The following is a 13,231-nucleotide window of genomic DNA, read 5'->3' on the forward strand; positions in this document are numbered from 1 at the left end:
GATAGGTGGGTCCAAAGATCATTAAAAACAAAGGTGTAAATTGTGTAATTCCTACCTTGAGGTTATTCACTGTCTGTTCCCAGATGGACACAGATGAGAATAATAGCCACTATGGCCTTGCTGGGATATTGGCAGAGGAGAGAGATTTACAAAATTATGACTGGGGTGGGAGACCAGAAACAGGTAAGTGCCCATAAACATTTTGCCAAAAAGTTGATTCCAGAAGAAATAACAAGAATCCCACACATTAACTAAAGTAGTCATATCATTCTAGGATGTGAGTGAAAGAAAAAGATGAAGAAAAGAATGATCTGCTTATAAATTCTATAAGGCAAAAATAATAAAGAGGCAATGGGGTAAGTGGCCAGTGCATGTGGAAAGCTGGAAGACAATGAAGGCTGCAAAGAGACATCATACCACCCACCTCTAGAAGGCCAAGTTCATGTCATCTAACTAATTTACCTAGCATGGAGTTAGGACCGAGGTTCTGATTCTGGGTTTATTACATTCTGTACCATTTTGGAGTATTTAAACTAAAGCATTTCATTTCTAGCCTCAGTATTTTTTTCTATTACTGAAAACATAAGGAGAAATAGAAAGATTTACTATGCACTGATAACTTATCAGACACCAAGAAAACAACAAGGCATTGGTCAAGTAAATCTATGCATATGAGGTGTGTGGTTCTATTCACAGCTTTAAATGGCATCTTTTCTACTGTCTTCCAGTCACTAACAATGGTTCCAGAGACACAGCCTGGATTTAAATCCTACCTTCTCTGCTTTCTTGCTTTGCAGCTTTGAACAAAAATTTGAATGACTCTGAGTCTCAGTTTTCCTAGCTTTAAAATGGGAAAGCTATTTCATTCTGTGGTGGTAACAGTGGAAGAACACAGACCTTGTAAAATGTTTAACACATAGAATGAGATATTCCTGTTCACCCAGTGTCAGCTCCCACAAGACACACCATATGCAGATAACAAAGGATGAGTTTGGTGGCATAACACACTGATGTGACAAGGAAGCTCTTAGTCCCCTATTATGAGCTCTTAACTAGCATTCAAGATTCCTCTAAAATGTTTTCATCAGCATCGGTGCTCAGATCATTGTTGCTTCTGACTAAAGTTGTTGTACAACTCCAGAATAAAGAACAGCTTTCCTGGGGAAAAAAAATTAAAAAATAAAATAAACCTTTCAAATCCCCAGAGAGGTCAGAATAAATAAATGTCCCTGATATACAATCATACCACATTTCCAAGTTGGTTTTATGAGGGGAAGTGCTAAACTTCTATGATTTCAAAGTGGTAAATGGTAACGACAAGGTATTAAACTTTGTGGGAGAGTGACTGTTTCCAATCCTCTCTGGAACAGGAATGAAGAAAGGTGTAAACAAATGATGAATACCTAAGAAAGGGAGTGTTGGGAGGAGGAGACTTGGTCTTAAAAAAGCACCATGTTCTATACCAGCTCTATGAGCAGACTACTATGTAACTGAAGCAGGACCCGTAAAATACTCTACACCCACATTTCCTAAAGACTCATGATTTCTGACCCAAATTGTAATATTTTGATAAAGAAATAGATATTATGAATAATTATACCACGGCTGCTTTGTCTTGGACTCCTGTCCTGGTTAGTTATTGGTAACGTGACCTAAGTTAGAGTAATCAGAAACAGAAACCACAATTGAGGAAATGTCTCCATAACACTGGCCTGTGGGCAAGTCAGTGGGTAATTCACTTGCTTAATGATTGGTATAAGAAATCGCAGGCCACTGTAGGTCACGCCACCCCTGGACAGGTGGTCCAGGGTGTATTAGAAAGCAGACCTGAGGCAAGCACCAAAAGCCAGCAAACATCATTCCTTCACATCTCTACTTAAGTTCCTGCCTCGAGTTATTGCCCAGATGATGAAGGACTGTGATGTGGAACTATAAGCTGAAATAATCCCATTCTTCCCCATGATAATTTTAGTCACAGTGTTTTAAGGTAGCAATAGAAATAAGAACTAAGACAGAACCCTCAGACACACCCACCTTACCTATCAGCAAATTGCTAAAATTGCAGCAGGCTTCATAAGGATCTTCTCTAGAAGATCTTATATTGAAGGATGTAATTGAAAACTGATCCTCTTCAGGTGCTAAGCCTGAGAGTATTGGAATACATAAACAGTGTATATTTGTATGTATGTACGCATGACTGTTTTGTACAGATATGTGGGGATGAGTGTGCATCCACATTGTGTGTACACATGTGGATGCCAGAGAACAAACTTGGTTGTTGCTCCTCAAGCATCACCACCTTCTCTTTGAGAGAGAGTTTCTCACTGGCTATGCTCGTTGCCCAGCAACCTCCAGGAAACTGCCTGTCGCTGCCTCCATAGTGCTGGGATTACAAGCACACACAACCATGTCTGGAATTTTTGCGCAGATTATGGAAATAGAACTGAGTTTTTCATGCTTACAAAATAAAGCACTTTATTGGCTGAGCTATGATCCCAACCTAAGGCTGTATCTTTTTTTATTGTAGGTTTTTTTCAAGACAAGGTTTCTCTATGTAACCTTGGCTGTCCTGGACTCTTTGTAGACCAGGCTGGCCTCGAAATCACGGAGATCCACCTGCCTCTGCCTCTCTGTGTGCTGGGATTGATGGCATGTACCACTATACCCAGCTAAGACTATATCTTTTGGGAAAACAAAACCATGATAGATAAACAAAAGAGAGGAAAAGACATGCCTGAGAGCTCACATGACTGCAGAGTGTACCCCAGCTCTCAGACTATCAGTCAGGTAAACAGGCCAAAACAGAAACCAGCATTTTTAGATCAGAATAGACATTTATTATTCTCTCATTGTCCCAAGTCTGAAGTGTCTCACTCAGACCTCACAGTTTTTGGTGCCTTTAAATCTTTCTTCGAGACTATTTTTGGCCCTCTGGTCTATCAAACATGACTTGGATCTGAATCTGAAGCTATGCCTGTTGGCAGCCAGTACAACTCAAGTTGATGAAATAATGACTCAGCTGTCTGCTTGGCTCTTAGGATCTGGTTGCAGGGAAAATCCTTGGAAAGAAGTATTTCCAAACATGCCTACCATCTGCTGGATTTGAAAGTGAGGTGCTCGCTGAGCAGTCTGTGGTTCTATATGACAACTAATCATCAAGTCAGTCTGGAACTTGATCACCTTGCAGATCTCTCCTTGAGGCTGTTTCTCTTCCTTGACTGTGGGACAAGAAACCCCCGGGACTTGGCACTAACTCAGAAGAATATGGAGCGCTCTACCAGATACACTTCATCGCTTGCCCTGCTTCTGCTCAACAATTTGATAGAATCATTCTTTAATATAGCTGCATTTTTACCCCACATCAGTGATGATTGAGGACAAGAGAGCATATTCCTGTGAGAAATGGGGCTTTTTACTCAAGCAAACAGAAATCTGAAGGGTGATTTGATTAGAGTAGTAACTTAGTCTGGCAAATGGAGCAATGAATTTTAAGTCAGGGCCCTGGATCCCTGAAATGCAGCATAAGGTATCAAGTGTCTCTGAGTCTCCCTCATAATCCATCTCACTAGATTCCTGGGTGGTTAAATAGGATAATGGCCATGAAGTGTTCAAAAAACTCCAAAGTGCCAGCTTATATGTAAATGATGCCTCTCTTTCCGCAGATGAAGGGTGTTTAAAGAGCAGGGTGCCACTGATCAATTATTCCCTTTACTCATACAGGATTGACAAGGCTCCTAAATTCCACACTCTGTACCCTGACAGCTTACACTGCATTTGTTTACAAGCTATAATATTCCTGCAGCAATTCTGCCTGTGTGGAAAGTAAGGCTAGTTCCCTGGGGACTGGGTGCTGGTAAATGCTCAGACATCAGTCAGGGCTCTGGCATTGATAATGAGGAGTGTGGATAAAAGAGGACTCTCATCTGATACAAGTCATGAAAATATTTTGAAGATGGATGCTCTCCTTTTTTTAACTAAATGGGATGTAATGATTAACTTGTACTCTGAGGTGGAATGTGTGCTCAGTTTACCCGTTTATTTGGTTAAAAAATGCTTCAAGCTGGGAAGGTGGTTCAATGAGTAAAACCTTTGCTAGGCAAGCATGAGAAACTGAGTTTAAATTCCCAGCATCCACATTAAAAAAGCTGACCATGGCATCACACATGCGTAACCCCAGTCCTGTAAGGCAGAGATAGATGGATCCCAGGGGTTGGTTGGCCATCTAATTTGTCCAAAGCAGTGATAAGCACATTCTATGAGAGACACTGCCTCAAAAAAAAAAAAAAAAAAAAAAAAAAAGGTGGAAAATGATTGAAGATGGCAGATGCTGTCCTTGTGCACAAGCCTGCATACCACACAAACGCAGGCACACACGTAAACACAAAGGTAAGAATGATTCATTAGTTTAAAAAAACATCGTAATTGCATTTGCATTTTTTTTTCTAATTCCATCATGCTTCTTAAGGTGTCTTCAACCTTTTATAACATTACAAACAAGAATATTCTGCGTGTGATATGCTGGGTACTTGCTACAGCACATGTGTGGAGGTCAGAGGGCATGTTTGTTTGCCTGGTTTTCTCTCTCTACCTGTATACAAGTTCCAAGAATCAAACTTAGGTTGATCAACAGGCTCTCATGGAAAGTGCCCCTTGAACATCTCCAACTTCTGGCAGATATTTCTAACCCCACACCTCCAAGAAAGGCCATTGTTATTTTCCTTTATGCTAATGCTGATCAGCAGAGAATGTATAGAGACTGTAGTCTCTCCTCTCGTTCCCATTTTTGAGTGTATAGATGAGGGTTGCAACTGTCCCCAGAAAGGGAGTAATAAATTGTTTCTGTTTGCTTGTTGCCTCTGGGCAAGAATGTTCCATGAAGTTATCGTGACTGGTGTCGGCTTGCAAGGAGAAGTTATGCTCTCCCTGTAGAAGTCAGGAAATGTATCATTTTCTCACCATCTGCCTTTGATCAATTCCTTCATTCTTCCTCTTCTACCTGTAGGCTGTATGCCTTTGGCCAAATCACCTAGTCTCTCAAAATCTAACTACCTTAGAATTGCTAGAGGACTATGAGTACCAAGGAGACGGTGCTTGAGAGGTGACTTGCTTCATGTCTGGCACATGTGACAGGCATACTGTGGAGTAGTTGTTATGGTTTCCTCCATCTGCTGCTGTTGGCAAGGCCATGGAGGGATTAAGCAAAAAAAAAAAAATGCATATAAAATCATTTCATTTCCTGCCTGCACCCAGTGAGTTTTCCATGAGTGGGAACTATTATTAGTAGAGACGAACATGAATGCTACAAAATGTTGATAAGAAGGGAAATGAATATGAGGATCAGGTATGGAGAGCAGGGGTGGGAGACCAGAGGGCTTGGAGAGAGAAGAGAAACCAGGGGCTGAGGCATAGATGAGACAAGCTGGAGACTTACAACAAGATAGGCTCCTGGGAGGATATGGGCTGACTCTAGCTAAGAGTCCTAGTTACAGGACTGAAAAGGCCACCCCAAGCCAGATAGAACTTCTAGTGGTGGGAGAGGAGTACTAAGTCAACCACAAAACTTTTGACTCAAAATTTACCTACTAGATGTGCAGGGATTAAAATAGAGCAGAATGGAGCGAATGTCCATCCAATGCCTGGCTCAAGCTGAGGCCCACACTAAGGGAGAGAACCAACCCCTGACACTATTAAGTATACTCTGCTATGCTTGTAGATGGGAGCCTAGTATAGCTGTTCTCTGAGAGACTCCACTCAGCAGCAGATAGAAACAGAAGCTGAGACTCACATTAAGCACACACATGGAGAGCCTTATGGAAGAGTTGGGGGGGGGATAGAAAGACCTAGAGGGTACAAGAACTCTACAAGAAGACCAACAGAGTCAAATATTCTGGCATCAGGGGAGCTTACAGAGACTGAAAAGTCAGCCAAGAACTATGCATGGGTGGGACCTAGGCCCCCTACACTTATGTAGCTAATGGACAGCCTAGTCCTGATGTAAGTTCCCTAAAAAGGGGAGTAGGGGCTGTCTTTGGCATGGACTCTGAGGCTGAGTTTTTATTCCCTCCCACCCCCACCCCCCCGGCAGGGGTTCCTTACTTGGCCTAGTAGAAAAAGATGTGCTCAGTCCTGATGCAACTTAATGTGCTGGGGGTGGGTTGGTGGTAGAGGGGTCTTACCTCCAGATCATTATAACCATACTATACAGCAAATACCAAGAAAATGGAAAACATAAAATAAAAATTACATTGATAAGGGCAATCTATTTTTTTTCTAGAGTTCTAACATTCTTGAACTCTAGAAGTTGTAATCCACCATGGTGGGGGAAATTAAGTATACAAGGCTGAAAATTTAGGGCTTGTCAACATTGGGCTGTTTTATTTTTTTCACTGATACTATGTGCATACCCATATACACACAGAGGCACTTGAAGAAAAACACAGATAACCAAGACCTGTAGTCATTCACTTCACATTGTGGCTCACCCATCCCTGCTGAACATCACAGTTCTCTCTGAAGCTCAGATTAGCAGAGAGAAAGAGAGAGGAGAGATGAATTTATCACTGAAGGTATACTTGGCTAAGAGCAACTGTTACCAAAGCAGGAAATGGAGATTTCTAAATCTTTGGATTGCACAGTAATTTAAACACGAAGCTTGTTGTGACAAAATGCAGCATGATATATCAAAGTAAGTGGGAGGCTTCTGTAAATGAAAGAGAAGCTGGAAACTCAGAGAAAACCCCAAGGGAAAAGAGACTGCAGCTCTCAGAAGGTAGCAAGCAAAATGAAATGGGGCTTCGGGAAATATGGCTGCATGCAAAACAACAGCATTCTTGTGCCTCACCACTCAAGTTTGCCATGCCTACCCTGGTGATCCAACCTGGCACAAGAGGTGGGGAAATGGGAACTGGGGTCCATCATATTCCCTTAATCTAAAAGGAGCCAGGAAAGCAACTGAGTTTACACCAACTCTTTGGGTAGAGGATGACAAGGTGAGCCAATGACATTGTGTTATTGGCAGAAATTAGTCATGAGGGATGATGGTCAAGATGGTCAAAAAAAAATAATAAAAATAAAGATGTCTATAGAAAGCCCGCCAGGAGGAAGAACTCAAACTCAAGTTTCAGTGTAAACAAAGAGCAAGAGAATGGGCTGCAGGCCTGTGCTGGTTATGACGAGAGCAATTATGAACCCAATGTTATTCAAAGCACTTGGTAAATACTAATTTCCACAGACCACAAAACATTTTAATAAAGTTCATATCCTGGGAATAAGCTGCATCTTATATTAAATAGATAGATAGATAGATAGATAGATAGATAGATAGATAGATAGATAGATAGATAGAAAACTAATTAAATGGATGAATGCATAAATAAATAAATAAATTTGATAGATAAACTAGGATACTCCTCTGGTTACACTAACATGCAAGACCATAGGCTGAGTCTGCTGCTATTGATGCCAACCCCATCTAGACAGGTCCTGTTCCTGCCTTTGCTCTCTTCCTTTTATTTTCAGCCAAACATGAGCAGATGAACAACCATGGCCTCAGCTGAAAGGTCTGGGTTTATAAGATACACAAAGGTGAAAGGGAGTCATATGACACATTAATTTTCTGCACATTTTTCTTACGTTCTGACACTTAAAAGTAGTATTTTTATATTATGCTTATTTGTCATTGATGTTGGAGCAAGTTAAGAGCTCCTTTTAAAAGATAATTGTTAGTAAAAATTACCATCCTTCTATGTATGCGTCTATTGCTTCCTATCTGTCTCTAAAGGTTGTGAACTCCTGAAGGGTGTGTGTACATGTATGTGATGTGCCTTAAAAGCATACTACTGTGGTGTGTTTGGGTGGAGCTCTGTTTGTGTATACACCTGTTATCTAGAAATGTGTATTATTTATTTTCTCTGTGCTGTGAAAGAATCCCTGACAGCTTAAGGGAGGAAGGATTTATTTTGGATCATGGTTTCAGGGGATATTAGTCTATCTTGACATGGAAGGCATACTAGGACAGCTTAGCCTATGACAAAGAGGAGCTTGCAAAAAAAGGCTTATTTTATATCAATGGACCAGAAAGCAGAAAACATGACCAGAAAGGAGGATAGACTATAATCCTTCAATCCCCATCCTTGATGGACTTTATCCACCAATTAGTCACCATGTCCAAATTAGTCCACAATATGACTTCCCAAAACAGTGCTACCATCTGGAGACTCAGTGTTTAACTACATGAGTCTGTGAGGAACATTTCACATTCAAAAAATAACAGCATACCTCTACAGATATGTATTCCTAAATATCCTGTGTGAGTGTAGGTCTGTGATTTGTGGTTATTTTGTACATGTGGAATATGTACAGTTAATACATATGTGAGTGAACTATATGGGTGTTATATAGGTGACATACCTGCCCAGCTACTACATGAAATGTCTATGCCAAGTATGTTCCAAATGATTTTGATGTATATTTATCTCAAGTTGAAAATTGGGTGGGCTTTGTGGATTTTTCGTGTGTCTAGAAAGAACATATTCTGCCCATGTGTATATCATGCTTGCATACTCTGTATTTGGGTATACTCTATATCTTTTTTTTATTGTGTTGCAGACTGTGCCTGCATGGTTAGCCTTGTACCTGAGTGCCTTTGTGTCAGGGCTGTGTGTGTGTGTGTGTGTGTGTGTGTGTGTGTGTGTGCGAGTGCATGTGTACCTATGATTTTATGGCTGGCAGGAATCTATCAGGTCTCTATCTCAGAGTGAATTACACCCTCCATTCTCTCCCTCTGTCTCAGTCTAACCCTGTCTTGGTGTTGGCGTCAGGTAGTTATTAGCTGGTCAGACATTTTTTTATCTCCTCAAAATATCCCATTTCTCATATCCAGCTTGGTAATCACAGAAATGGGCCTCAGAGATGTCATTTTATGCTGCAGCCTCCACAGACTGGGAGAACACATGTCCCTTTTATCTATTAGTCACTGAAAATAAAGACTCAAATGAAATAGCTGCTGTCTGAGCTGAGGTTAACTATTTCTGGCCCAGTTAGAGATTTTCTTTATTGGAGCTGTTAAAATCACACAGGTCATGGCTGGAACACAAGGAACTCAGAACTTTGAAATATCTGAACATTTCAGCATCAAACTACCATTAAGTACAACAATTGGCTCACCTTTCTAATGGAGCATTGTTGTCATTTGCTGGGGAGTGGTGAGGGGACACTGTATCACTAAACACAACAATTCTGCACAATGCAGTATCTTTAGTCTTTTCAGCCTCACCTTCTTGGTGCCTGAAGCTCATCTTGATTGTAATCAATCATTATGATTGCAAAATATTCCCATTTTTGCAAATCTTTAATAAAAAGAAAAAGTATACTGTTATAAACTAAATAAATTATTATAGTATAGAATCTTAAATGATGCTTTTCAGGGAGATTCTGCTCTTCCTGATCCAATAAGATGGAGATGGCCTCTCAGAACCTGAATTAGTAACATTTGCCTAGGGTAGGTGGATTCTCTTGACTCAGGGAACGCACTTGAAATATACTGCTTTAGAGAAAGGTACCAAACAAAGGGGTATTAATTGGACATGCAAAAGAATGAGGACAGTGCATTGTATCTAAGGAGAGGGAGAGCAATGTCAAGGGTAGTAAGTTTGCCTATGCACAGGAGCAAGACAGTGTGTGCTCTGGTTATCATGACCAACTTGCAGAAAAAGATGCTCAGGCTAGAGAGGAGTTCAGTGCTTTGTCCTCCATTCCCACTTGTCTAATATTCTAGTTTCCAATCTAATTCACATGATTCCTGTGACTTTGTGCCCATAAAACTCCATTTCCAAGGCCTTGGAATTTCTTTGAATTCTAAGACACTATTTTTGACCTCTGTGAGTTGCAGTTTTTCTAGCCTTGAAACATTATCATCACCATCACTTGGTGGGAGCAGGAAGCAATGTCTAATCGTGTCACCCTGATGACAAAGTTTCCCTCCTGAGTTAGGCTGATGGAAAATGTGCTTTTGTTCCTTAGTATAGTAGTTCAGAAAACTGACAGAGCAAGAAACACCTCACTCATGAGATGGTCCTTTACCTTTGCCTGACAGCATGCAGTCCCCACTCCATTCTCTCCCTCTTTCCCTCTCTCTCTCTCACATACACACACTCATGCAAGTAAATTTTTCTATTTCTTTAATATTTTACCATACCATGAAATCCTGATTATACATATTTACTCCTAGACTTTTTTAATATACATGTTATAAACAATCCTGATATATGTTCAACATGAAAGCATATCCCAAGACATCCTTGACTTTTCATTATAAGGAACGGTGTTGGAGGCCTACAGGCACCTTTCTGTGTTTTACTTTTTGACATTCTTTTCCTCAGACTCAAAAGCTACCAGAGCCAGACTCTAAAGTTGATCAATGTTATAGTCAGTAAAAGGTTTCTTATCTAATGGCCACAAAGCATAGGCCTTTGTGTACAGTGTTGGTCAGAGCATTATTGATCACCAGTTTTTTACATATATACTAAATAGATTTCCAGAAGATGCAAATAGTTCACAAATATTTCCAACAAATTGTTTTTTGGTCATGAAATGCTAAAATTCTCCTTGAAAAACTTCATGAAGCTTCAAAGAGAAAGGTATAATCTAATCCCTAAGCACTTCCCAAACTCCACGCTAGGAATTCTACTTTCAGCATCTGCCTGCTCTGCACAAAGATTCTATGGGTTGGATAGTGTTATCATCAGTGTTTTGTAAAGGAGAAACTGGACTCTGAGGAACTGAATTCTTTTGCTTCAAGATCACACAGCAAGCAAATGGCAGAGCTGGGATACTATCCGGAATTTTTATAACTCCAAAGTTCGTACAAATCCACAAAGCTATCAGGAAGAAGCATACTTGTCATATTGTGAAGTCCCTTTACCTGGAGGCTAGAGTCAAGAATGACAGAACATTTGGGTTTTCTCTATTACCATCTTCACCATAGTGACTATTCAGAGGTATACCTTTTTAACCAAAGTGTGGCTTGCAATTCAAACACTTAAACAAATATTATGTGCACAGTGCCAGAAAATAGATGGGTAAGCCATTCATAAATATGAATCAAATATGGCCTTTGTTATGAAAATAAACCATAAAAGATACAATGCTGAAAATAATCAAACTCGGTGCTGAAATCAATAAATTAGAAACAAAGAGAAGGATACAAAGAATCAAGGAAACCAAGTGCTGGTTCTTTGAGAAAATAAAAATAAAAACGAACCCTTAGCTAAACTAACTGAAAGGCAGAGAGAGTATCCAAATTAACAAAAATCAGAAATGAAAAGGGGGATATAACAGGAACTGAGGAAATCCAAAATAAATCATTAGGTCTTAATACAATTGTTAATATTCCACAAAATTGGAAAATCTAAAGGAAATGAATAATTTTCTGGATATACTTCAACTACCAAAGTCAAGATTAGATAAACAGTTTAAACAGTCCAACAACCCACAAGGAAAGAGAAGCAGTCATCAAAAGTCTCCCAACCAAAAAAAAAAAAGCCCAGGTCCAGATGATTTTAGCTCAGAATACTACCAGACATTCAAAAAAGAGCTAATACCAATATTACTCAAACTATTCCACAAAATAGGAACTGAAGGACCATTGCCAAATTCATTCTATAAAGCCATAGTCATCATATCTAAACTACACAAAGACTCAAAAACGAAAGAGTATTTTAGAACAATTTCATTCATGAACATTTATGCAAAAATACTCAATGATATTCTTGCAAACTGAATCCAAGAACACATCAAATACATCATTTACAATGATCAAGTTGGCTTCATCCCAGGGAAACAGGGATGGTTCAACATAAGAAAATACATCAAGGTAATCCACCATATAAATAAATCAATGGAAAAATCACGTGATCATCTCATTGGATGCAGAAAAAGCCTTTGACAGTATCCAACATCCCTTCATGATGAAAGTCTGGGCAAGGTCAGAGATACAAGACCCATATTTAAACATAATAAAAGCTATATATAGCAAGCTGATTACCAAAATCAAATTACGTGGAGAGAAACTCCAAGCAATTCCACTAAAATAATGGACAAGACATGGCTGCCTACTCTCTGCATACCTCTTCAATATAATACTTGAAGTTCTAGCTATTGCAATAACATAATTAAGGAGATGAGGGGCTTTAAAAATCAGGAAGGAATAAGTCAAATCATCACTATTTACAGATGATATGATAATGTACATAAATGACCCCAAAAATTCCACCAGAAAACTGCTACAGCTGATAAACAACTTCAGCAAAGTGGCTGGATATAAGATTAATTTTAAAAAAATCTGTAACCCTGCTGTACACAAATGACAAATGGGCTGAGATAGAAATTAAGGAAACTAAACCCTTCACAATAATGAAAAATAATATAAAGTATCTTGGTGTAATTCTAACCAAGCAAGTGAAAGACTTATATGTCAAGAACTTCAAGTTTCTAAAGAAAGAAATTGAAGAACATATCAGAAGATGGAGAGATGTCTCATGCTCAGAGATTTTTAAGATTAACATAGTAACAATGACCATCTTAACAAAGGCAAACTACAAATTTAATGCATTCTCCACCAAAATACCAACACAGTTCTTTACAAACCTTGAAAGAAAAATTCTAAACTTCATACAGAAAAACAAAAAACCCAGAATAGCCAAAACAATACCACACAATAAAGAGTTCTGGAGTTTTCTCCATCCCTGACTTAAAGCTATACTACAAAGTGATAGTAATAAAAACTGCATAGTACTAGCATAGAAATAGACTGGTTGGTCAATGAAATTGAATAGAAGACCCAGAAATAAATGCACATGCCTATGGTCCCTTGATTTTGACAAAGGAGACAAAATCATACAAAGGAAAAAAAAAAAGACAGCATTGTCAACAAATGGTGCTAATCTAACTGGATGTCTACATGTAGAAAAATGCAAATAAATCCATATTTATTTCCCTGCACAAAACTCAAATTCATGTGAATCAGAGACCTCACTATATTACCAGATACACTAAACATTTTAGAAGAGAAAGTGGAGTAGAGCCTTGAATTCATTGGCACAGGAGACAACTTCTTGAACAGAACACCAACAGCTCAGGCTCTAAGATTAATAATTAATAAATGGACTAAAATCCTTCTGTAAAGCAAAAGACATTGTCAATAGTAATAAAGGATAATCTACAGACTGGGAAA

This window comes from Psammomys obesus, unplaced genomic scaffold (assembly GCF_907164565.1).
Source record: "Psammomys obesus unplaced genomic scaffold, mPsaObe1.curated_primary_1811, whole genome shotgun sequence".
NCBI lineage: Eukaryota > Metazoa > Chordata > Mammalia > Rodentia > Muridae > Psammomys > Psammomys obesus.